We start from the raw sequence: 23,886 nt of genomic DNA, 5'->3' as shown, positions 1-23,886 counted from the left end.
CCATTGTTGTCTGCGATGTCTGACGAATTTTCTGTCGCTATCGAGCACATTTTACAGTGGATGCAATATAGATTGTGGAATGTGGGCAAATATGATTTTCATGAGAAAAAGGATTCCAGTGCTTCTGAAAATATGTGGATACTCGTATAAATATTTATCACAGATAGACGAAGAAAGATGGTAGGACATTTTTTAAATAGTGTTTTGCTTTTATACTCGGACACATTTTTCCATTAGTTTAATATGTTGCTGTATAGAGGCCCACGATGGCAAACTTTAGATCGTGTAATTGAATACGTTGTCTTAAAAATAAACTTGTTGCAGGGATGTGTACAGTGGTGCAGCTTGCTGACAGTCTCGGTGGGCGGCTTTGAGAGGAGTGTGGGGGTCATTTTTAAGTTTTAGGTTGGATGATTTGTGTGTTGTGTTTCAGTTGAATAGAAGTCTTTTCAATGGGATTTTTAGACAGCTTTTTTTTAGTAGGTCGATGTGTATTGAGTCAATGTTTCGAATTTCATAATGGGACAAGTCCTGTTTGCTTACCCAGACGACATTGCGAAATTTTGCTCCTACGAGATTGTTGTGCCGTTAGAAATTTAGGAGCGTTTCCAGGTCTTTAACAAAGGACACTGTTCTACTAGTGTACACAAAAGCGATGTCCATTTTATTTTGATTTCTGATATTTGAGAGATTCCATTTTTCTAGGTTGATTTTTGAGGAAAGTATTTGAAAGGTGTTTGCTGTTGTAGGATTTTAGGAACGTTAGCGACTAAGGCCATATTGCTCCGTGTAAATTGCGTGTGTTCTGAGGTCGATTTTCTGTTTTCATGAAGAAAAACCGGAGTTTCCGGGCGAAAAAACCATGCTGTCCTTGCCTCAGCCGACTAACTGAGCCACGTTGTGAAAAAGGCCCATAAAAATTCCTCCCGTCATCAACGGGACTCGAACTCAGGGCTTTTCCACCCGATGTGGGAGAACGGCAATCCTACCAACTGTGCTACCCACGAGGATGTAAAGCGTTCGAGTGCAATTGATTTAGTTTTTTGGTTTTAACGTTTTCTCCCGAGTAGGAAATAATGATCATTCTCAGATCCTCTAAAGTTGTCAGTGAAATGGTTTGTACAAAAAAGAAATGAGAAAAGATAAATACTTTAATCCTGAACTCTGTGTAGAAGCAGCATCCTGCATTCCTTGGGATGTCCTCATCGACTGCGACTTCAGCCTCGCAGTGACATTCATGTCCAATGGATTAAATCCGTCACCGACTATGCTGTCACCAAAATGAGTAACAGTGACTCCCCGTTCCGCATCGTGGTGGACTCTTGACCGCAACAACAGCTTCAAAAGGAAACATAAGAAATGAAAGCTTACGAATGGCAATCAAGACAGAATCGCATTTTCCCGTGCCAGGGCCCACTTTAATCGGGAAAAAGCTGCTGCAATTCAAGAAAATCTTGAGAGCACTCTGAGGAAAGGAAAGCCATTCTATGCTGTCCCACATGGTGCAGTCATTCAAATGCTTGATCCTCAAGAATGGCTCAAATACAAAATACAGCGACAGTCCCATTTAGAGCTGTCCAGCCTAACCATGAAAAACTCTTCAGATATCCTAGGGATTATCCAGATAACGAAACAGGATTTCATACGTGCTATCAATTCCCTTCCCATAACAGCCATTGCCGGGGAGGATGGAATTCCGAAATTTATGGTCAAATGATTGAGCACATTTACCATAGCCCCTCTTCTCTCGATCTACAACAGATGCCTCAATGAGCACTACTTTCCACACCAATGGAATAAGTACAGAGTGGATCCCATCCCTAAAAACCAATTTTCCACAAACGTCAGCCAGTTTAGACCCATCTCAGTTGCCTCCATTCTGTTAAAAACTTTTGAAAAGGCTTTGCTACCCACAATTACTCACCAAATCCTCAAGGCGAAACCACCTGAAATATACTACGCAATCCCAAGAAAATCATCAATCACTAACTTGGGAGCCACCACAGAATGCATCCTGTCAGCATTCGAACAAAGAGCTCAGCTGGCAACCATATGTCTCCACCTAAGTGCAGCCTTTGATGTCGTATCGATCCCGGCCTTGCTCCTTCTACTTAAGGAGAAATTTCATATTCAAGGTTATTCGAAAAAGCACAGCAAGGATATGCTGTGCTTTTTCGAATCTCTGCTCTGTCATAGGACACTTATTCTCCATCTGGAACAACACACCCTATCCTGTGACATTACTGATAGAAGTGTCCTGTTCACTGCTATCATCGTGCCCATTATTGCCTCCATGAACGGTCTCTTATGCTATGCTGATGACCTCAAACTGCTGACGCAAGTTAATCCTGGCGACAACCCCATTCAGCTCAGCAAAGGATCAATTCCCAACTTAAGGACAGTGATTGTACCTGGAAGGTTCAATCTAAAAATCAACCCACAAGGGTCTGCTCAGGTTATATTCTCTCTTAAATCCGCAACAGTACTTAACGTGTCACTCGGGAGGGGTACCAATACCAAACGTACCCTCGCCCACAGACCTTGGCGTTCTGTTTGATGAAAAGATGTCCTTTGTCAACCAGATCGACAAAATCAGTATCAAATTTTCTTGTTTATGGTGGATCTCAAGGCAGCAACTGCTACACGTCTGACATCCTCTCACTGTTAAAAAGTTCATCACCTCCACGATCTATCCCGCCATTCTCTATGGTGCAGAAATATGGGCCTCAGCCGCACCTACAAACCTTAAGCGGGTGTACACCGCTGAATTCTGGTTATTGAAATGAGCCAATAATAAGCTTCGTCTGCCTCCCGCTACCACAATACCATGATGGTACAAGCACTCAAAATCCCGAGGGTGAAGTTCGTGATCGTGGAAGAGAGGCTGGTCTTCAGAGCCAAACTCATCACAGGCCAGATATCATCTCCCAATATTTGGAACGCTTGCTCTTGGAGGATCCCACAGCCAAGCCTAAGATCGTCACATGCATTTGTGTCTCACCACAAGAGGATTATACTCACTGAGAGGTTTCTCCCCAAGCAGATGCTCGCCGTCCTGAACTGTGTGGACACCGACTTTGACAGACTAATAAGTAACAAGAAGGACAGATACAACTTTATCAATGCTCTAGAACACTGATCTACTAAAAGAGGATCACGATGCTCCCATCCCCAGGTTCAAATCTGTCATCACTGGAGCCCTGCTGAATCATTGCTAAGCTGTATTCTGTTTTTTATGTATTTGCATTTCTTTTGGTATTTGTACGCTGTATTTTGTAACCTGTTTTGTATTTGTATGTCGGATTTTATTCTGTTTCTCTCAAACTGCTATATGTGAGCCCCTGGAGCTCGTCGCCATGACGTGATATTGTGCTGTAACGCTGTACGTCACAATAAAGATTTATTTATTTATCTTCTTTAAGTATTGTGCCTTCTGAAGCGATGTGCTCTGGGTTTGGAATTCATGATTTATTAAGAAGGTAGCCAAGTGGTCAAGCGCGAGGATGCATAAGTACACGTCCCTTGAGTGACTGGGGTTAAAGCCCGTGAGTGTTAAATACAGTTCTGCTTCTCGTATTCTGTCTTATAACCATCTCATTTGATGAGTACTAGTTTCTTAGTTGGGTGCTCTTCAACCACAAACTTCCACCCCTCACACACACACTTCAGTTATTATCAAACTTCTGAACTACAGCAAAGTCTTGGAACGGATCTTCTCCCCCCGTTTAGTTGTCTCAATTAAAATGATAGAGGGCGAAATTAATACGCCAAGTTTCTGGCAGATGTTTCACCCCCCCCTCGAAACCCTTAAGAGCTCTCCCTTCTTTACAGTCTGTGGCTTGGAGGCTCAGGAAAGGCGACAGATTCCTGCCCATGGAGATGTTCCGAAACGTACAGGAGATGGATGTAGATTACAAGAAATTCATTGAGGACAAATCTTAGAGAAGTATCATCAGGGAGCAGCTCTCGTCTTCAGCTGAGTGACTGTCATTGTTTTTCTTTGATCGGTATGTTTCCATTGTGAAAAAAACAAAAAACAAAACTGTTTTCTCATTTCTCATGTTTACAACTTGTTTTTTCCTGTTTTGGTTCATTTTTATGTTAAACTCCTAGCATTGTTGCTATTATGGGTATTGCATGTCAAAAAATTTCGCTGATTGCAATAAAGATAGATATACCAATGAATTGGATATTTAAAGTTCGATTGGCAGGGCTCAAGTGAGGTGTTTGTGATCCGATTGAGAACGGAGAGTTATTCGGTTCGTTCCTTAATTGGAGGGAAATGGTAGTTTCTCCTCTTGAATTGGACTAGGATGATGATTGTATTGCGTTTCCATTTTCGAAGCGTTGAAAATGAAAGGTTGCGGTTGCTGTCCATTCACACCATGTACAAAAGGCACCGGGTTCAAACCTCGTTTAGAAGAGATCCAACTTTAGTTTTTTGTTCACATCGTGGGTGGAAGATTATAAAATTTTATATCTGAGAACTCGGGTTTTTCATTGCCCAAAACAGCCACAGATTGAGGTGCGTCTAGACTAGATTTCTGGGATTTTAAGTCTGACTAACGTTGAAATAATTAATTACCCAACTTAATCTTTTCAGTATCGAAATCAGTTTATATAAATGAAAACTTACAAATTTTAAAATGAAAAATGGAATTTATTTTCGTATATTGTGCTCTCGTCTGGGGTTAAATTACTGAACGAGGAAACATCGTAACTGATTGCTTTTTCAATGCAACATGTCAGCTACTACAATTTTAACTTTTAACATTGAGTTCAGCAGGCACGAATGCCATCGCTAAATATTTATATTCTCTTTTCTAAAAGCTCGGTCTTCGGTGAGTTAAGATGGCTTAGCAAGGATGGGATAGATGATATTGTTTCGAAGAAATTGATTCTTAACGGACAAAACATAGTGGGCTAGACAGATACTCGCAGATAACAAATTAATATTGCAGACTCTGCCAGAAGAAAAACTTGAGTCGGATTTACAATTTTCGATGCGCTTCATTTTAGCCGCTTTCTCCTGAACGGTACTCTTGTCTGAACAGAAAACAAAATGCTAAGATCAATTTCTTTGTAGTTCCAAATTCTGGCACTAGAGGGTGCATCGCAGTAAATTTTGCCGAGTATTCCAGTCTAGCTTTCTTCCAGCGATATTAAAGAAGCAATTCACTAACGTAATGTTATAAAAGAAATGGATGAATCACGCGTTCTCTTACTGACTGCGATGCTAAAGGGAAGGAGTGGATATTGCAGTTGCCCGTGTCTCCAGGGAGGCAACTTACCAAAGCTTACGAATTTATTAGCCTCACAAAGCGAAGCTAAAAATCATATGGACAGTAGAAGTAAAATTTCCCCCATTCGTTTGAAACGTCCTTCAGTTTTGTATTCGTATTCCTTCGCTCGGGATCCAGTAGAGAGTGGAGCATTCTAAAATGTGGCCGAAGAAAGTAATCTTTACATTTAAATATCAGGGCAATGCCGAACTGTTCTCTGGTTGCGTCGCAGCTTAATGCAACCTTACCAGAGTGACTCCCTTCTTCGGTAAGGTGAGAATTCTTTGGTAAGGTGGGTTTGTTAGGAATCAAAATTTATGAAAGAACCATATTCAATAGAGAAAGTGAGCTTTCTTTCGCTGAAAAATTTGCTTTTTGTGCCCAGTTTTGCTAAAAGTATTGGCATCCCAATTTAAGCAGATTTCCAAATGGATATTCTCAGTGACCATTGAATTATGGCACTCTCCAAAATGGTGGACTGTTCCAGGGTGATTAAAAGATGGGCTGAGCCGCCGTTCCTGGTGAGGTGTGCGGAAATGGTACCAAACGTGGAAAACGCTACAATTTCTTAATGGCTGGAGGGTGGCTTCCTTTCTCCAAAGCAGCTGGTCTGGTGGATGTTTAAAGCTCTGGAACGTTCACCAGATTGACTTAGGACTGGACAATCAATCATCACAAGCTAGATGGTGGAAAAGGGAAAGTGGAAGTATAAATATTTCCTTTTAAAGAATACAGATTTTTTTGTTTGTTCTGACTCCTATTTTGCGCTGTCAAGCTACTTTTTCTAACCGCTCTAATTTCTTAACTTCTAACCGTTTGTTACTTTCTTGCTGTAACTGAAAAGATACTTTTGTTTATGAGTATTTGACGGTTACATTTTATTAATCCAGCACCATGGTATGATCATTTCCAGCCAAGAGGCCTCCAATCAACAGGCGAACGCGCCACTAATGTAATAGACCTCATATGAATGGGTGAAGGATGGCACGGGTAGTAGTAACCAGAATCTCACTCACACATCGAGTAGCCATTTTATTAAGTACACCAACCTATTAGCGTGTAGTTCTTCCTTTAGCTTTCAGAACAGCCTGGGTTCGTAGTGGAATTCACTCAACAATGTGTCAAAAGTGTGTCACAGGGATGCTGCTCCACGTTGACTCAATCACTTCCCACAGTTGTTGCTAGGATAATTGCGGATCTCTACTACGAACAGCTCCTTCCACCTCGTCCCACTGGTGCTCAGTTGGATAGAGATCTGATTACTTGCAGGAGGCCAGCGAGTAGGCTGAATTTGCTTTAGTGTTATTGGAACCGGTTCTGAACAGTTTTACTAGCATTGTCGTGCTGGAAGAACCCGTTCCTAGATTAACACACTGCAGTCATGAAGAGAGGCCTCTGGTCAGGAACAATTTGCAGATAACCTGTAACATCCAAATGTTGCTCTATCGATATCAAGAAGGCATGGTGCACACCACGAAAACACTCCTCACACGTTACGCCTGCATTATTGACACGTGGCAAGATGAATCGATGGATTCACGCTGTTTTCGCAATTTATGGTTCTCCCAATACCGTGAAAAATCGTGAACCGGAATTCATCAGACCAGGCAATGTTTCTTCAACCTTCCTCGATCCAATGTTATTTCTGAGGCTAATATAACATTGGTCCCTCTTGTTTTTTACTGACAGGAGTGGAACATGCGCCTGACTACCGCGCCACGTTCAAAGTCACTTAAATCTTTTGGCTTATCCATTAAGGCACTGAAATGCACATAAACAACAACCCTACGGAAGTGTGTCCACTTCCGTTATTTCGTTGGTACAACGATTCCGTTCCTGAAAGAGCCCTTATTTCACGAAAAGGGTAGGTGTATCTAATAAAGTGGCCACTCAGTGTATATTTGGCTGTTTTGGGAATTTATGGCGGGAAGGGATATTGTCATTGGTATCTAACACTAACTTTGGAGTGGTAAAGAACCAGGTCTGTCATCAGGATAACATTTTATCCGATTTATTGTACAAACTGATTTTTAAATAAAATCTTATTTAGTTTAGCTTTTTTAAATTTACGCCTTGGGAGCCCTTTCATCAACTAGTGCATTTTTATTAGGTTTCCATTGATTGGGTTTATTAATTTTTTAAAAATTTACATTACGAAAATAAACTCAGTTTTATTTTATTTTATATATATTTTTACAAAAACAAACCCAATCAATAGAACAAAATACACCGCTTTTCGGTTTTACATTGTCTGTACATCCCAAAGCGCCTCGATCTTGAAATAAAATTTTAAGGCATAAATTCGAAATGCAGTCTGAATTCTGCGCAGGCCCCAAGTTCAGTTCCTCGTCGGGTATGACCCTAGAACTTTAAAAAAAACGAGGACAGATTGGTCATGACTGACTATTTGGGAAAAACTGTCTCAGTGCGAGGCAGAGAGCTGGAGTGAAGGGGGTCTGTTTCCTCGCTTTAAGAGGACCGGAGGGACTCCTCGTCGTGTCTGATGGATAACAAAAACTCTGTCCCTTCGCGTAATGCTTGTTATTAAATTCGGATCTGCGCTACCGATCCTGGCAAGATGTAGTAGGGAATTTATGTGAGGGGTTAACAACACGCACGAGGACGGATACAATTCGCTGGAGGTACATTTGTTCCGTGATCCTCCCCGATTTTTCGTCAATCCATACGGGAGCGCTGTGAGGCGTGGAGATATCCCCAGTGTTTTGTTTGACCGGTGGAAGGGAGGGAGGGAGGTGCCTCGTCTGCAGTTTTCAGCTATCTTAACAATACGACTGTTGGCGGAGGTAAATATGGATTACCGGGACCGCCGGAGGCAGCGTGGGTGATGTTCATTGACACCATATCAAGGTGGAATGAATCGACGAAAGCTTTGCTACAGATTTGTAAAGAGAAGGTGGGATGCTGCGACGAAGCTGTCTCATTTTGTTTCTGATGATCAAGCTTTATTTGGCCTCTCAGCTCAACCTTTTATTCATCCGCGGATTTATTCTCGCGTTTGTTTTCGTACACACGCACTAACTAAAAGAATAGCTTCGGAATTTCATCGAACGAAATCAATATTTTGGAGGAAAATTACTGTCTAGCATCGTGTGGTGTCTCATAAATAAAGGACGTGTATTTTTAAGACGTAGTACAGGGTGTTCGAAAATATAAATTTTTATAAGTTGTAGCTTTTTCAAAGGACCAGGGCGCCTTACATATTTGTTGTGGTTTTTACTGTGATCTACAAGGTACTGTCCCGTTTCTCGAAAAGATTTTCATGATTAATGTGCGTGGGATCTCTGTTAGGTAGCACCGTCCTACCCAGGCTCGGTGGAAAAGGTGCAGGTTCGAATATCGTTCGATGACGCTAGGAATTTTTTATGGGCTTTTTTTTGACAAAAATAGACTGAGTTAGTAAGTCCCAGACCACGGCGGGAACTTTTTCTCCCGAAAACCAGAATTTTTCGTCAGAAAACACAAATCGACTACAGAATTTTACAGTCAATGTATACACGGAACAATATGGTCTAAGTCCCTGATGTACTTAAAACCCTATAAAAGAGTGGTCGTTGTGTGTATGAGTCCATCAAAACAGCGAAATACACACACACACACTGGACAAAAAAAAAAAAAAAAAAAAACCCTTTGTATTAAGAGAGAGAGACAGAAGAAATCCAAATGTCATGTGGTCGACAAATCGCGATGCATTTGTTTTGCAGTGATGGTAGGCAGAAAGTGTGGCGAGAACCTGACAAAGCGATGGACCCTGCTTGCTTCTGTGAGATATCAATCTTAGAAATTTAATTTTTGGGGGATTAAAGATATGAAAAAGTGCCTGTGGGTAAATATGTTGTTTGTCAAGAATTCCAGAGATTCGTTATTGGAAGTTGAGCGTAGTTGAGTACACACACACGCATCAAAGACTTAGACCATATTTCTCCGTTTTTTCCGTGTATATATTGACTGTAAAGAAAAGCTGGTCCGTGTGAAATCAGGAAGGGTGCGGAACGTAAACAGAATAATTCAAGACTGACCGCGAGAGAGATGGCTGGATTACCTGAAGATGAGCCGTGTTGAAATGATTGTAATGGCTGGTAGTAGGAGTTTGGGGTAAGGAATAAAAAACGAAACTATTATTTTTAGGCAATAATTAAATTCATCTGCTTTGCACTGTGTATCATGTCTGTAAATTGCGTGTGTTCTCTGGTCGATTTTCCTGTTTTGCTGGACGAAAAATCCGAGTTTCAGGGGGGTGACCTTGCTATCTACGCCTGAGACCGACTAACTCAGCCGCGGAGAAAAAAGCCCATAAAGTTCCTCGCTTCATCGACGGGATTCGAACCCTGGCCTTTTGCACCCGGTGTGGGGAGACGGTGACGATACCACTGTTGCTAAACGCGCAGACGAGGGAAGGAATAAAGTGATCGACCCTATTATGATCCATAAAACTGTAGGGCGGATACTTCTGCTAAAGAGTGGAACTGAAAAGGTAAAGGAAGTGATCGTTAAGTGATGGCCGCCGAGGAAACATCTCACCAACTAATTTTCCGTAATCCTTAGGGAAAAAAGCTCGCGCAAACAGAGTTCGGCCTGGACAAAGAAAATAGGACAGGAGCGAATGAGAGAGAACAGGAACGTTTTTGAAGGAAAAAATGATTTGTCGAAAGAGGCGAATGGGAGGAGAGAGAGAAAGTGAGAGACGTTCGGTGGAGTTGGAACAAAGTTACCGATCGTCCACCTGCCTGAACAGTTCCTTGTTGACATCACGGGTGCATAGTTTCGTGCGGTTTCCGCCAGATACGCACCCTCCCGTCCGCTCGAAATAACTGGGACCGGGACTCATCAGACCAGGAGACCCGTCTCCAATCATCCAAGGTCCCGTGCCGATGTTCTCTCGCCCAGTTGAGGCGTACAGTTCTGTGCCGTGTTGTTAGCAATGGGACTCTGGTGGGTCGGGTCGGCGGCTCCCATAACTCATTGCGGCTGACGATGCCTGACGGTCTTGGTCTCGTAATTGAGACAGTGCGAGCTTCATTGAGACTGGCCCACCTTCCCGTGGTGTGGACGAGTACCCAGAATCATCTGTCCAGGTGACTGATGATTCTGGGTAGCCAAGCGGTCAGACACAACAACAGAACACACACAGAATACACACAAACATACACTACTTATTTCTGGCCCTTCTACAGTGGCACTGTTCTTCACAGAGATACGAGGCGGAGATGAACTCACGTTCTAGGTGCCGCCCATTACAAAAACACATGTCCACATGACGGTCTTGGTGGAGACATTTTTGGCACCTCCCTCGTTGAAGTCGGCGGTTATTTGTGCCACTGTCGCTGTCCAGTTGACTGAAACAAGAGGAGACAGACGTCGATGGACACGTTCATCCCCACCACCTTTTTCTGCCCACAGCGCTGTCCACGATGTGATGTTGTTCTGGAAATGGCGTATTCCCGATAAGCTCTTGATACTGGCGAACGGGGACAGTGCAATTTGTGTACCACCTCCGAGAGTGAGTGATCCTTGCGTAGGGCACCCACACCATCCTTCTTTCAAAGTCGGTTAACTCATAACGTTTATTCATACTGACATCGAATTGCGGACTACGTGAATGCAGTGAATCTATATACCTGCCAAGCCGTGGGTTTGTCCACTAGCGAGAGTGATGACAGCGTCGCGTTGCCAAGAACTAGGTATCCCATGCATTCTGTCCTTTCAGTTGGACTGATAGTATAAGGCTGGATCTAAAGACAGTATGATTTGTAGGGAACTGAATTTTAACTTATAAGTTAAAAGGAATCTTTATTTGTCCTACCAAATATAAATATAGCAGTACATTGGTATGAGACGAATTCCCTTCACGGCAGAAGATGCCAGAGGATTAACATAAAATGAAATATAAAAAGAATAGCCAAAATATAACAGAAAAGCTAAAATATAGAATGAAAGTCTCATCACTTCATTTCTGTCTAGAGTGCTGTCAGTTGTGGTAAAAGTTCAGCTTAACATGACATCTTCTGAAACAACCTATGCGAGTTACACACTCGTTCAAATAATTACACACAATTGAGCTCACAGTTGTTGACAGAAATACACAAAACTGCTAGGCAACAGTAGTCTCAGTGAACCACACCGCAGTTTGTCTTCTATAGTTCTGATCTTCTACAAGCTTATCAAAGTCAATTCCCATATGTGATAAGCTGTGAATTGACTGCAACGCTCTGGCTGGGAAGAGCCTGTCGGCCATCTTCAGTCTGTTGGCTATCATCTTTAGGGATTTCGTGCTTCTTAAGGCAGATGGTGGGATGTGCCACTCACATAGCTGCCAGAAGCAAGGTTAAGAGATCACGCCAGTCATCATCTTTATTGTGGTTAACAATCAATTACAGGCAATGCTGTCTGGTAAACGCTGTAGTTTAATCTGTTCAGAAAGCTGCTTAACTGATAGGGCAGAGGGTGTTTATTGTTGACCCACTTCAGCAGCCAGAATTCAGTCGCATATATTCTCCTAATGGGGGCTATGAGTAGCTGACGCCCACAATTCGGCAACATACAATATGGCCGAATACACCAATGGTTCTTAAATATCGTGTAGTTGTCGTTGTAGGTTGTTTCACGTGCAAGAGGTGCTGTTTGGTTGTCCGTCGTAAAAAGTTCATTTTATTTACAAGCATTTCAATATGCGACGTGAACGTAAGTCTAGTGTCAGACATTATCCCGAGATCTCTATGAGTTTTGACAATTGGAACAGTTATGCCATTTAGTTTTGGTTGTACAAGCATGGGTAATCTTTTTAGAGAGTACACACCATCATTACAGTCTTCTGTGGATTCAAGTCCAAGCCAAATCTATCTAAATACATAACTCCAGAAGTTTACGATTTATCTTGTCACACGATGCACTGTTGGTCATGGACGGTTGGATGGTCGTGTTGTAGCAGAGTTGAGGGGGGTAACAGTCTTTCTTTTCTACGTGTATATAGTTTTTCTTGCACACACACACACATACACTGTGCTGCTACTTTATTAGGCACACCCCTGCTGTGCACATAAATGGTTTGTCCCACAACGTTGCAAGTCACATGACCACAGTTGTGGATATAAATGCAGCAGAACAACCTTTCTACTATCAGTTAAGCGTACAAACCGTAGCAAGAATGGGGAAAAGGAGTGATCGAACGGACTTCGAACGTGGCATGGTAGTAGGTGAAAGACGTGCTGGACAAAGCATCTCTGAAACAACAGTTCTCCAGAACTTTCACGCACCACAGTTTCAAGGGTGTATCGAGAATGGTGCAACGAACGGAAAACATCCTCTCAACGGCACTCCTGTGGAAGAAAATCGCATGTTGATGAGAGAGGTCAGAGGAGGATGGCTAGAATTGTGCAAGCAAACAAACGGGCCACAATGTCGCACATCACGTCAGAATACAACCTAGGTGCTCAGAACAAAATATCGCAACGGACCACTAGTCGCACTTTGCCACGAATGGGCTACAACATCCGATGACCACATCGCGTGTTTTTGTTATCAATGAAGAACAAGAGAGCACGCCTCCTGTGGGCACAGCAACACCAGCACTGGACTATTGAGGATTGAAAATCAGTTGCTTGGTCTGACGAGTCGAAGTTCGTGGTGTATCATGTTGATGGAAGGCTCAGAATTTGGCAAAAACAACATGAATCCATGGACCCGTCATGTCTGACGACTACTGTGCAAGGTGGTGAGGGGGGCAGTGTTATGGTGTGGGGAATGTTTTCTTGGCACACGTTGGGTCCATTGATACCCATAGATTCACGTCTGAATGGCACATCGTACTAAACATCGTTGCTGACCAAGTGCATCCGTTCATGTTGACAGTTTATCTTCAGTCAGATGGTTACTTCCAGCAGGATAATGCGCCGGTGCACAAAGCCCGAATCACTATGGAATGGTTCCAGGAACGGGACAATGACTTTTCTTTGCTGCAGTGGACCACTCAATTCCTCGGATCTCACTCCTATTGAACATCTTTGGGATGAGCTGGAAAGGGCTGTTCGCTTCAGGCCTACACCTCCGTCGAATATCAAGGAACTGCATGACACACTCATGTTTGCATGGTACTCCATTCCTGCACAACGTTTTCAGCATTTTGTTCAATCCATGCCTAGACGAATTCAGGCTGTTTTGAAGGCTAAAAGAGGCTCAACACACTACTAGGTAGGTGTACCTAATTAAGTGGCAGCACAGTGTATATACAGTATATATAAGTATATGCAATTGTGAAAGAGTATAAGGAGGGGAACAATAGCAGGGGTATTTGAAAGATTGGTGGTAGCAGCTGTAAAGTGTTAACTGAGATATGTGAATTGCAGATGATGGCAAGAAAGAAAGTTAACTGTTTTATGTAATAAGAAAGAAAATGGGAGTTCGTATTAAAGTATTAATTCTTTGGATGCAATTGAATAAATATAAAGTTATATGAAATTAAGAGTGGACCTTTCAGCACATGTACCCATGCTGCGAGAAAAAAAAAATGCTATTTGACAATCTTATTTTGGCGTATTTTGAATGAGTGGGACAAAGGATGTGTTATTGAGAAATCTTTTCGATGTATTTAATATTTTTTTGACCCATGTAAATGTTCATTAAATGTCATGTTTTTTTGAAACTTTGCCTTATTAATCAAGAGAGAGGTACACACACTGCTACTCTGGAGTATTATTGTTATTAAATAATAAAATTCTTTATCCATAGAAATGTAGGACACGATTCCCGCTACAGGCAACCAGAGGAATCTTACAATTAACTGGAAACATTACATTCAGTACATAAAAAACTACGTGGGTACACGTGGGTAAACATCAGACGTCTTCCTGCCATCGTCTGCGAGAGAAGACTCATCTTTGCTGTAAAAATGATGGTTGGCATTATTTCGGAACCAGACTTCTGGGCTAACTGCGGATGGAGAATCCCGGTACCAAGCCTTAGGGCCAATCCAGCCTTTTAGCCCCCCACCAAACCGGTTAAAGTTATCCGATCGGTTCTTACCCGTGCAAATGCTGCAGTACATATACTCCTTGGATGGCGACCTCTACAAGTTCGCATTGGATAAAAAATATAGGCAGAACTTACTCCATCGACTTCGTTCTGAGGACTACGTCACAGGACATTAGAACCTGCTCCCGAGGACCTGTCCATCATTGACATGGATCCATCACCACAGTGTTCCAACTTTCTCTGCCTGCTCAGATGACTCCAGCACTGTAAAAGGACTGTTCCCTGGAGAATAATCTAACTTGATAATTTGTATGTGCATATATTTGCACTTGTTATGAAGTTTTTGTTTTTTCTCTCTTCTATCTCATCTTTGTTTATTACATTTTGTATTATCCTCTCCTGTAAACCCCCGGCTTGTAGCAGTGAAGGGTATCGTGTACTGCGTGTGCCTTTTGTATGCAGTTTTTCTTCTACTCAACGGTACAAATTTAGCGTACACTTGTAAGACTTATCCAATATTGAGATGTTGGCACGGATCAGTCCAGTTTTCTTTCTTTTTTCTTAATGTTTTCGTAATTTCTTCGTTAATAACAAACCGAAAAATACTGTCGTATAAATATTTGCTGTAACGATATCGCCTACTCATTTTCATAATGTCGAACATTTGCTTTTTCTTTTCTTTAATTTCTTGAATGGTGCCTTCGCAGGAACGAACGAACAATCAAGAAAGGCCGAAGGTCGTAGTTGGCACACTGCCAACTGCGCACAATTAACGACTTTACCAAAACGAAGTATAATTTGGAATTTCCATCGAATAAATTTATTTTTTTAATTTATTTTAAATAAATGGAACGCACTTTCAACTACAAAATGGGCTTTATGAAGCGGGGGATTAGATTTCGGCGAGATAGACGACTATCGATGGAGCGATAGTATTAATATTAAATGGAGCGCAAAATATTTATAAAACTGTCGTCCAGATGGAGTTTTTTAGGGTTGTGTATGGATACACATCGCGATTCAATTTCGAAATGAATAAACCGATGGTAATTTGTTCTCGAGAGAAATATTCAAATGTAATTCGATGGAAAGAAAGAAAGAAACAAGAGCCGTTATTTCGCAGTCGTGATCGTAAAACAATTTGAAAAACATTTCTTCGTGGAAGCCAATCAAACTGCATTTCTAATGCAAATTAATAACGTGTTAGTTGATGCACGCAGCTCGTTTCATTTCAGGCGCATTAGCAAAATAGTTTGATTTATAACAAAAAAAAAGGAAATAAAATAATAATTTACACATTTTTAATGGTGTTTTATTTAATTAAATTAGCTATAAACTCCACAGATCTTTCTAAAAAAACATCAAATTTCATGAAAACTGATATATTGGAATCGTGTTATTACATGCGGAAGGACAGACAGACAGATAACACGAAGACAATAAGTTAACGTGCGTAACCAGGCTGTTGGCAAGACAAAAAATTACCTTTATGAAATGGAGTTGTAAGGAGAGGTGACCTAGGTAACAAGGATCGATGACACGTCCTTTCTAAACCCCACTTTAAATCGCGGTAGCTGGTGCTCGTGTACGTTAGTACACCTTTGAAATGCGGCTCTTGTTTTTATATTTCCATCCAGTTAGGCGCTTCAAATTTGATTTTTATTCAATGGCTCGTGATATAACTGTATCACTCGTATAACTGTAACTGCAGAATGGTCCTTACAAAAGAGGGACTAATAGTTTGTACAGTAACAGCCGTAAGAGGGCTCCACATGTATTCATGTGATATCAGTACAAACGTGACAGATGATAGAAACGATTACTGGGATGAAAGTTCATCAACTCTAACGGCAACCTGTTTTTCTGTTTTCCATATGACCCATGAATCGGTTACTTTGAACCATTGATGGGTCATATCGTGTGATAACAACCACACAGTGATGTTATTCCAGCCAGTTACTAATTAATCAGAGGGTTTTACACCTCTATAAAACCATTTAACCCCTTTAAACAGCGTTGGTGCTTTCTAAACTGGAATTGCAACCGTTGTTTGGTGGCAACATTCCAGATCCTTGATCTTGGAACTCCAAAATGTGCAGAGATGCGCCACTCAGTTACTGAGGAAACATGGTGAGATCAGATCGGACCAAGATTACATGGTTTTCTACTTGGAAAAGTACGATTTGCAGCTTTTCTCTAAACGAAGGGCGAGTCTTCGCGTTAACGCAGTAGTTATAACCATCCTCCTTACATTGGATGGAAAAGTCCCGGGTTCGAATCCTGTCAATAACGAGAGGAACTTTTATGGGCGTAACCTAAACATAAGCAAACCGACCAGAGAATACATGCACATAACATATAGATGGTAGATGAGGTAATTCTCAGTGGCAGTAATATGACAATTTATTTTAAACGAAGGTCTGCGTTTCCTTCATGTTACTTCGCAACAAGTTGAGCCCCACCACTCGCATATTGAAATTGATTAATCTTTCAAGTACCCGCAAACCTTACAAGAAATAAGTCTCTTTAGCATTAAATAAAATTTTCTGTTTATACTCCCGGACGACCACACGGTCAGGGGAGTTCACAAGATAGAGAGAATACACGAAACAGCACCGTATTTAGCAGTCACGGATTCACCCTCGGTCACTCGAGGCTTTAAATATAATAAACATTTTAGACAGACCGTTTCTTAGATTAAAATTCTTTTATTACTTCTAATTGATCTTCTTAAGATTCTTTAATATTATATTTTGTTTTCGAATCCGATTTCTTCTTATAAACTCAGAGTTTTCACAAATGTACACGTACTTGCACAATACAGGTGTAATTGAACTCAAGCGTATTTTAATTCCTAGCGTTGTATGTTTTTTTCTTCTCACTTTCTAATGTATTTAGTCGTTGCATTGGCTATACAGCGCTCCATTTTATGGGTGATTATGGTCGAGTTGAGGTGAGTTTTCTTTGTTCTCATTTTTGTTTAGGAAAAAAGGTTATGTTTTTATGCGACTTCGGGGAGGATTCAAGCAAAAAACCGATCGTTGGCCCTGCCAGGACTGCCTTCTTCCTCTCTTTCTCGCCAAAGTACGGAGGTGTACCCATAAGCTGTAGTATAACCACTGTATTCTCTCTTACAGTGGCAGACAAAAAAACTTCATCACTTGTGAATTTTGCTAACAATGTGTTTTTCGCAGCATTGTGAGTTGCAGAAATGTTCGAAATGCATTTGTTAGACGGGATATATATCTCTGTGAATGAAATCCAATAAAAATACTCCACCTGATATACTTAATTACAATAAATATCTTCCCAAAGGGTAAAATGCGTAATTAATGGAAATCTGAGAAATCATGAAAATGGCAATCATGACAACCAAACATACATTTTATTTCATTTAAGTGTACAAACTGAAATTACAAAATTAACGTAATAGTATTATGTACTGTAAATCAGCAAAATAAGTCAGTATTTTGTTCTTCATCCTCCAGCTGCAATTACAGCCTTGCAACGATCTGGCATAGAATTGAGTTAATCATCTTCTGGATATTTCGTTGCCCAATTTCGTGGTACCACACCCTTACAATGCTCTGCTGCAGCTGAATCTTACTTGTTGGCTTCTTCTGAGAAATTTGAGATGACATTATGTACCAGCAATTTTCAATAGGGTTGAAATCCGAGCCGGTCCAACAGTGTAATGCCAGCATTTCTGAGATATGACTGCACTTTAAGGGAGAAAAAACGAGGAAAAATATCGGTATAAGTATGTTTTAGCCTTGTGAGACAAGAAGACAAACTCATCATAAAATCTAAATAGCATAAAACTTACCAATTTTGCTGTGTGGTAAGGTGCTGAGTCCTGTTGAAAAATGCAGTTTAAACGTCTGTGAGTGGTCCCTAATAATGGGTTTCAGGTACTCCTCCAAGATAGCAGTGTAGGTTTCTGCATTCACCGTTACGTTAATAAACTTAATTCGTCCCACCCCTTTGCTTGTTAAGAATCCCCAAACCATCTGACCAGCGGGGAACTTTACAGTCGGTGTTATGCACTCAGGATGGTATGCCTCCTATTTTTCTCTTCTGACATCGCTTCCCATCCGAGCTATGCCGGTTGAATTTTGATTCGTCAGAAAAGATGACGCTCTCATTGCTCTTTTGTCCATGAAACATGTGTTTTAGGCCAAACAAGTCGCTTCTTCCTCATTTGTTGGGTCAACAAAGACTTCTTCTTCTTGGACCGATAGGCATGCAGACCACATTCCGAAAGCCGTCTTTGGACAAATTCAAATTATTATATTAGGGCCACCCGTAATCTCTTACATATACCCATTTATGTATTATGACTGTAAATTGCGTGTGTTCTCTGGTGGATTTGCTTGTTTTGCTGGACGAAAAAACCTCAGTATCTGGGGAAAAAACTTGCTATGGAAAAAGCCTGAGATCGACGAACTCAGCCACTGAGTGAAAAAAACCCATTAAAGTTCCTCGCGTCATCGACGGGATTCGAACCCGGGCCTTTTCCACTGGTGTAGGGAGGACGGTGACGATACCACTGTGCTACGCACGCAGACCGTCTTTGGACAGTTCGTGCACTTGTTTCAACACCAGAGGCCATCGCAAAGTCCAGTTTTAGGTCAGGAGTACTGGCATGGCGATTGCGAAGGCATAGCCATTTCAAATATCGATCTTGGGGAGGCGTAGTCACTCTCTTATGGCCTGATCCAGGTCTTCTCTTCACATCACCGGTTTCACGCTTTAATTTCATCACCCGGGATACTGTTGACTGGTGGCAGTTTATTTTATCAACGATAGCACGCGTAGAAAGCCTTTCCTGGGACAGTGCAACAGCTAAACTTTTATTTCTTGGTGTCAACTGAACACATGGAGCCATGCTTACACGTCCGAAAACAGGATACTAATGAGTGTGTATACCTTCCAACGCCGTATTAATAGAAACGGCTGGTGCATTACTGTCTGATGCAATTACTTGCACTTACTGTCTGATGCAACAGACAGAAGCGTTATCTGACGCAATACCTTTGCTTTACGACAAACAAAATTACTGTAATCAAAAATATCTTATACGTTTCATTACAAACATTACTTATTTTAAGGTAGTGCAGTTTGTTTTCTGCCACTGTAATTGTATTTTCCTGTAATTTTTCATTTTTTAAAAATCGTTTTCTGATTGGTTTTCATTACTGTTCACGCATGAGTTGTTAAAGGAATGTCTTACCCCGTTTTTTACGTAAATTTAACGATAGAATAAATAAATATAAGGTTGCCATCAGTACAGAAGAACGTAGCCATCTTCTGTTTGGGTCATCATGAAAAATCGACACCTTCTGCTAAGAATGTATTTGCAGCTCAGCTCACCTCACCGACATTCTCCTTTTCTTCACGATGTGTTTACCATACACGGCAACGAGTTCACGGCGAATCTCTATGGGGAGGGGTCGCATTTGGCACGCAAAAACAGGACGACTCTTTGTACCTCAATGTTTACCTTCATTTATACCATCACTACGATATTTGTACTGCATACGCGTGCATTTTTGAGTGTCGTATTTTGCATTTTACTGCGTCTGAAAGGTAGGGGTTTACTATGGTTCCTTTTCGAGCTGTGTTCGTTGGGTTCCTACCCGGAAATTCAATTTTTAACCCAGATAAATAGACAAATCAACCTTAAGAACACTCACTGCACAGACGCGTTAATATACCGAGGCATCACTCACCGAGTTTCCTTTCTGCTCATTTCAGAACGCAAACCACCCCAGCTTTTTGTCCCCTCGCTGTCTGAAGTCGCATCAGGGTAGAGCTAAGATAAGACAAATCAGCTCTTGAACAGGTTTACCGATTGGCCAATTCGCTGTTTTACTTGCTGACCTGAAAACTGGAAGCAATTTTATAAAGCACTCGACGTTCACTTCAAATAAATCCCCTCCCCCTTCAGTGTCCCCGTTTAATAGACGCACTACCGATCGTTCGAAGCGCACACGTTCTCAAATGACACGGGCCTCGGAAGAGTGACATCTCCCTTCCAGAGGGATTGTGTAGTAGTTGTAAAATCAATGCGAACGTTTATTTTAATATTTTCTGATGCGCGAACCTCTCGTGTTCCGCAGGAGAGGGACACGCTCGCCTCCAGCCTGATATGATTTTTGGATAAACACGGGCAACCTGGGACAAGAGCCACAACGACTTCTTCTTCCCCTCTCCCCCTTACGCAACTATTTGCTCCCTAATCCCATCAAGAGGGATCAGCATTTTTTGCTTTCTCGAGAAGTCCAATTTCTTCAGGGACTTCTGGTCAAATCTCAGTGTTTAAACAGACAAAGGAACGTATGGAAGCCATTTTTTTAAAAAAACAACTGGGAATTATGGGATTTAATTATAAGATGTCACACGGAAGGTTTCTACAGGAGTTAAAAAGAGTCGGATGACTTTCTATTGTCTTAGAGAGAAGAACTAAGACATTAAATTAATGACAGCGAGTTTAAATATAGTTTAAACAACAAGAAAAGGTTTAAAAAAGCTTTTGTAATGAAAAAATCTTTATAATTAGAAAACTTCGTGGTAAAAATTATGAAGTAAGTTTTTACCCACAATTCTAAAAGGGGTAGTGTTAAGAATCGGTAATTTGGATAGCTAAGGTGAAGGCCGAACAAATTAAGTTGCGTCTTGTGGTTCCAGCTGAAGGCAGACTTTTTCGACTGCAGTGAGGTCGATATTACGTAGTGGATTGACCAAGAATGATTTTTTGTATGTATTTGTCACGAAATCCCCTCGGGGTGTTTTTAATTGATGTACCGACCATACTTTTCGCGTTCGTGTGCCCTTTTCTTTCGCAAGTTCTTGCTTAAATATTCATCCTTGGCGATAAAGTGTTTTTTGAACAAGTTTCGCAAACTTTCTGGGAAGATTGTGTTAATCAGTTTCGCACTGTTCTGAACCCAAGTGGTTTCTCCTTCCCCCCTTATCCCCTACTATCAGGGTATTGGTTTTCATGGTTCCTTGCTTTCCCCGAACATGATCTTGCCACGGTGTTGTCCAAATCGCAATGACTTATGACAAATTATGTATTTGTACTTTACAGAGCACATGGAGTTGGGCTCCATTTGGTCTATAATACAGCACCGTGGAAAGATTTAAACAAATTTAGGATATACATTGAAGGGAATATTTATCCATTCCATCAACGGGTTTTCAGTTTATCCCACGGTTAGTCGGGGACTGTGATAGTCCATCAGTGTCGCATTTGTCGTTGATGACTCTTAGGTGTTGCTTCAGCCAGAGAAAAATCCTCTCGTACTGATTCGAGCCCATGGCTTTTAAACACTGTGTAAGAAGAAGGACCATTATAATCACTGCGGTGAAAGAGCGGGATGCCCAAAATCAACTGATGGAAAGGTTGTGCAATGGAAGACAGAAGGTAGCGTCGCTATTCGTCTCGAGCCAGCAGATCACCATTAGCGAACCCCATAGCATGTTGATAGTTGAAACAGATAGTCGCAGAAAATAGCAACGGTACCATTTAATAAGCTTAGAACTTGAGTGTACGAAAAATATTCATCAGAAAATCACTTCATCGAAGCTCTCGTGGGTAGCACAGTTGCTATAATCATCACTGAACTTGAAAGGCAGATTTTGTGGTTATGAGTGTTCGACTGATCTTATGATAGAGTGTAGCTTTCGGATATTGTACTCGAGATAGCATTTGTCCTGAGGCATCTGTAAATTGATGAAGTCTACGTTATGTTTGCACGGTAATAAGAATAAAGGACTTTGAAAAAAAATCTTCTACAAACCATCAGTCGAACAACGCTCCTTCGGGTTTCGACCAGTGTTTACAATAATTCCAACTCGTATGAGGATACACACTCCTTCGCCAGAAGTCGGGAAGAAACGCTTGTGAAGGAGAGCGTAGTCCGACCATAGCTTCTTTCTCTATAGGAGCCACGTCCAAGCATATTATTATTTCACATTATTCTCCCTAGACCAAGCCATCGCACTTCGAGCGTTGTGACAGGAAAGATGACTTGTCCTGTTGGGACACGTAAAGTCCTATACTGTGTGCTGCGTTATTGAAGGTGTCGCAATAGCGTTCTTTCTGCGAGATAGTCTCGTTCACAAAAATAATCGCTGCCAAGAAAGCAGGCTCGAACCACCAGGCTGCTTCAGTTATAGTTTCCTGCAGTCCTTTTAAAAATACTCCCGGCGATGGTCCACACCTGATTTTTCATCCGATGAAGACAGCACGTGTAGATTCGCTCACTGACAGTCCTTTTCTGCCTGCTCCAAGAATGCCAATAATCACGGTGCATCAACTATGGCATGCAAGCGAAGCAAATCGCGGATCATACTTCGAGTCATCCTAATTGCAATGCAACGTTCTGCGTACTGTATGCGCATTGATAACTGCTTCTGCGTACCTTCTTAGATTTGTTTGGTGATTGGGTGATAGCTTTGAATGCCATTGATCCAGAGAACACGACCAAATGATTTCAGGTCTCTTGTTGAAATAAGCGGTGTCTGCATTCGATGAAAACTTTGGCACGGTCAAAGTTTTCCATCCATCTACTTACGCTTCGATATGACCTTCTAGATGGAGGTCTTTGGAATGTTTAAGGGCTCAGAAATCCATTGTCCGCTAAGTCATATAGCATTCTACCACCTGCTTGTAATTAAACAAGCAGGGTTCCCTCGTCTCAGTGCACAATAGGGACTCCTGAAAAAAATAATTCAAAAAAACAATAGCTATTCGTATTGTTTGCACTCCTCTCGGCGCCTTGGAAAACTCTCACCATTTGCCTATGCATAAAGCCAGCACTACCGCCACGTGCAACTTCGCTGACAGATTTCTGTGTGGTGCATCGATTGTAAATGGCACCTACCTTCTGCGGCTTCATTTGTACCAGTGCAATCACACTGTCCTCTACAATATTTGCATAACTGACAATGCGCTAATTGTTTAGTCCTATTACTTTTTGTAACGGATTGTATATGCCATTACGAAAAGATACGAACCAACTGAAAGATAAAGGCGCTCTTATCTGGACTTTCGACATTGATCTGTTGCTTTGTTACGAAAGAGAACCATTGTCCAGCCCTTTTAATGGTGTCTTTGAACACACAGACGTGGTGTGGAAATGGTCTCAGTGATGGCGGAGGATTCAGCCACTTCATCTGACAGTCCGATCTTCAATGGCAAAATTTCACTTCGTTGTTTTTCATCCTTCAGTTCCCGCTGGTCTTGTATTCAAATACCCCTCATCTGAAATGCAAGAAGTTCGCTCTGTCTTTGAGTGAAAGGGGGGTCTCTCTCTTTTTTGTTAAGTTTACTTTTTTGTGTGGATGCTCCCGAGAGTCAAGACTAGTGTCCATTACGAGAAGCAGCTGGCGAGGCAGTCCTTTCAGTTGATTTCGTGCCTCCCCTACCAATGTTTTAATCAGTTCCCCGGTTTCTCCTCTTCTTTTCCGGTGTTTGACGAATCCACGGAACTTCCCACCGCTACTAATACGAACAATTAGCTTCTACGCTCCAGTCAAACAGCAACGCCAATCCTCCCGCATAATTGGCTTACTTTTGTCAGCGTTTTTCACGTGCCTTGCAGCCACCCAG

This window comes from Mastigoproctus giganteus, chromosome 9 (assembly GCF_048544385.1).
Source record: "Mastigoproctus giganteus isolate SK-2022 chromosome 9, ASM4854438v1, whole genome shotgun sequence".
NCBI lineage: Eukaryota > Metazoa > Arthropoda > Arachnida > Uropygi > Thelyphonidae > Mastigoproctus > Mastigoproctus giganteus.
The sequence above is the reverse complement of the archived record's forward strand: the minus strand, read 5'-3'. Positions refer to the sequence as shown.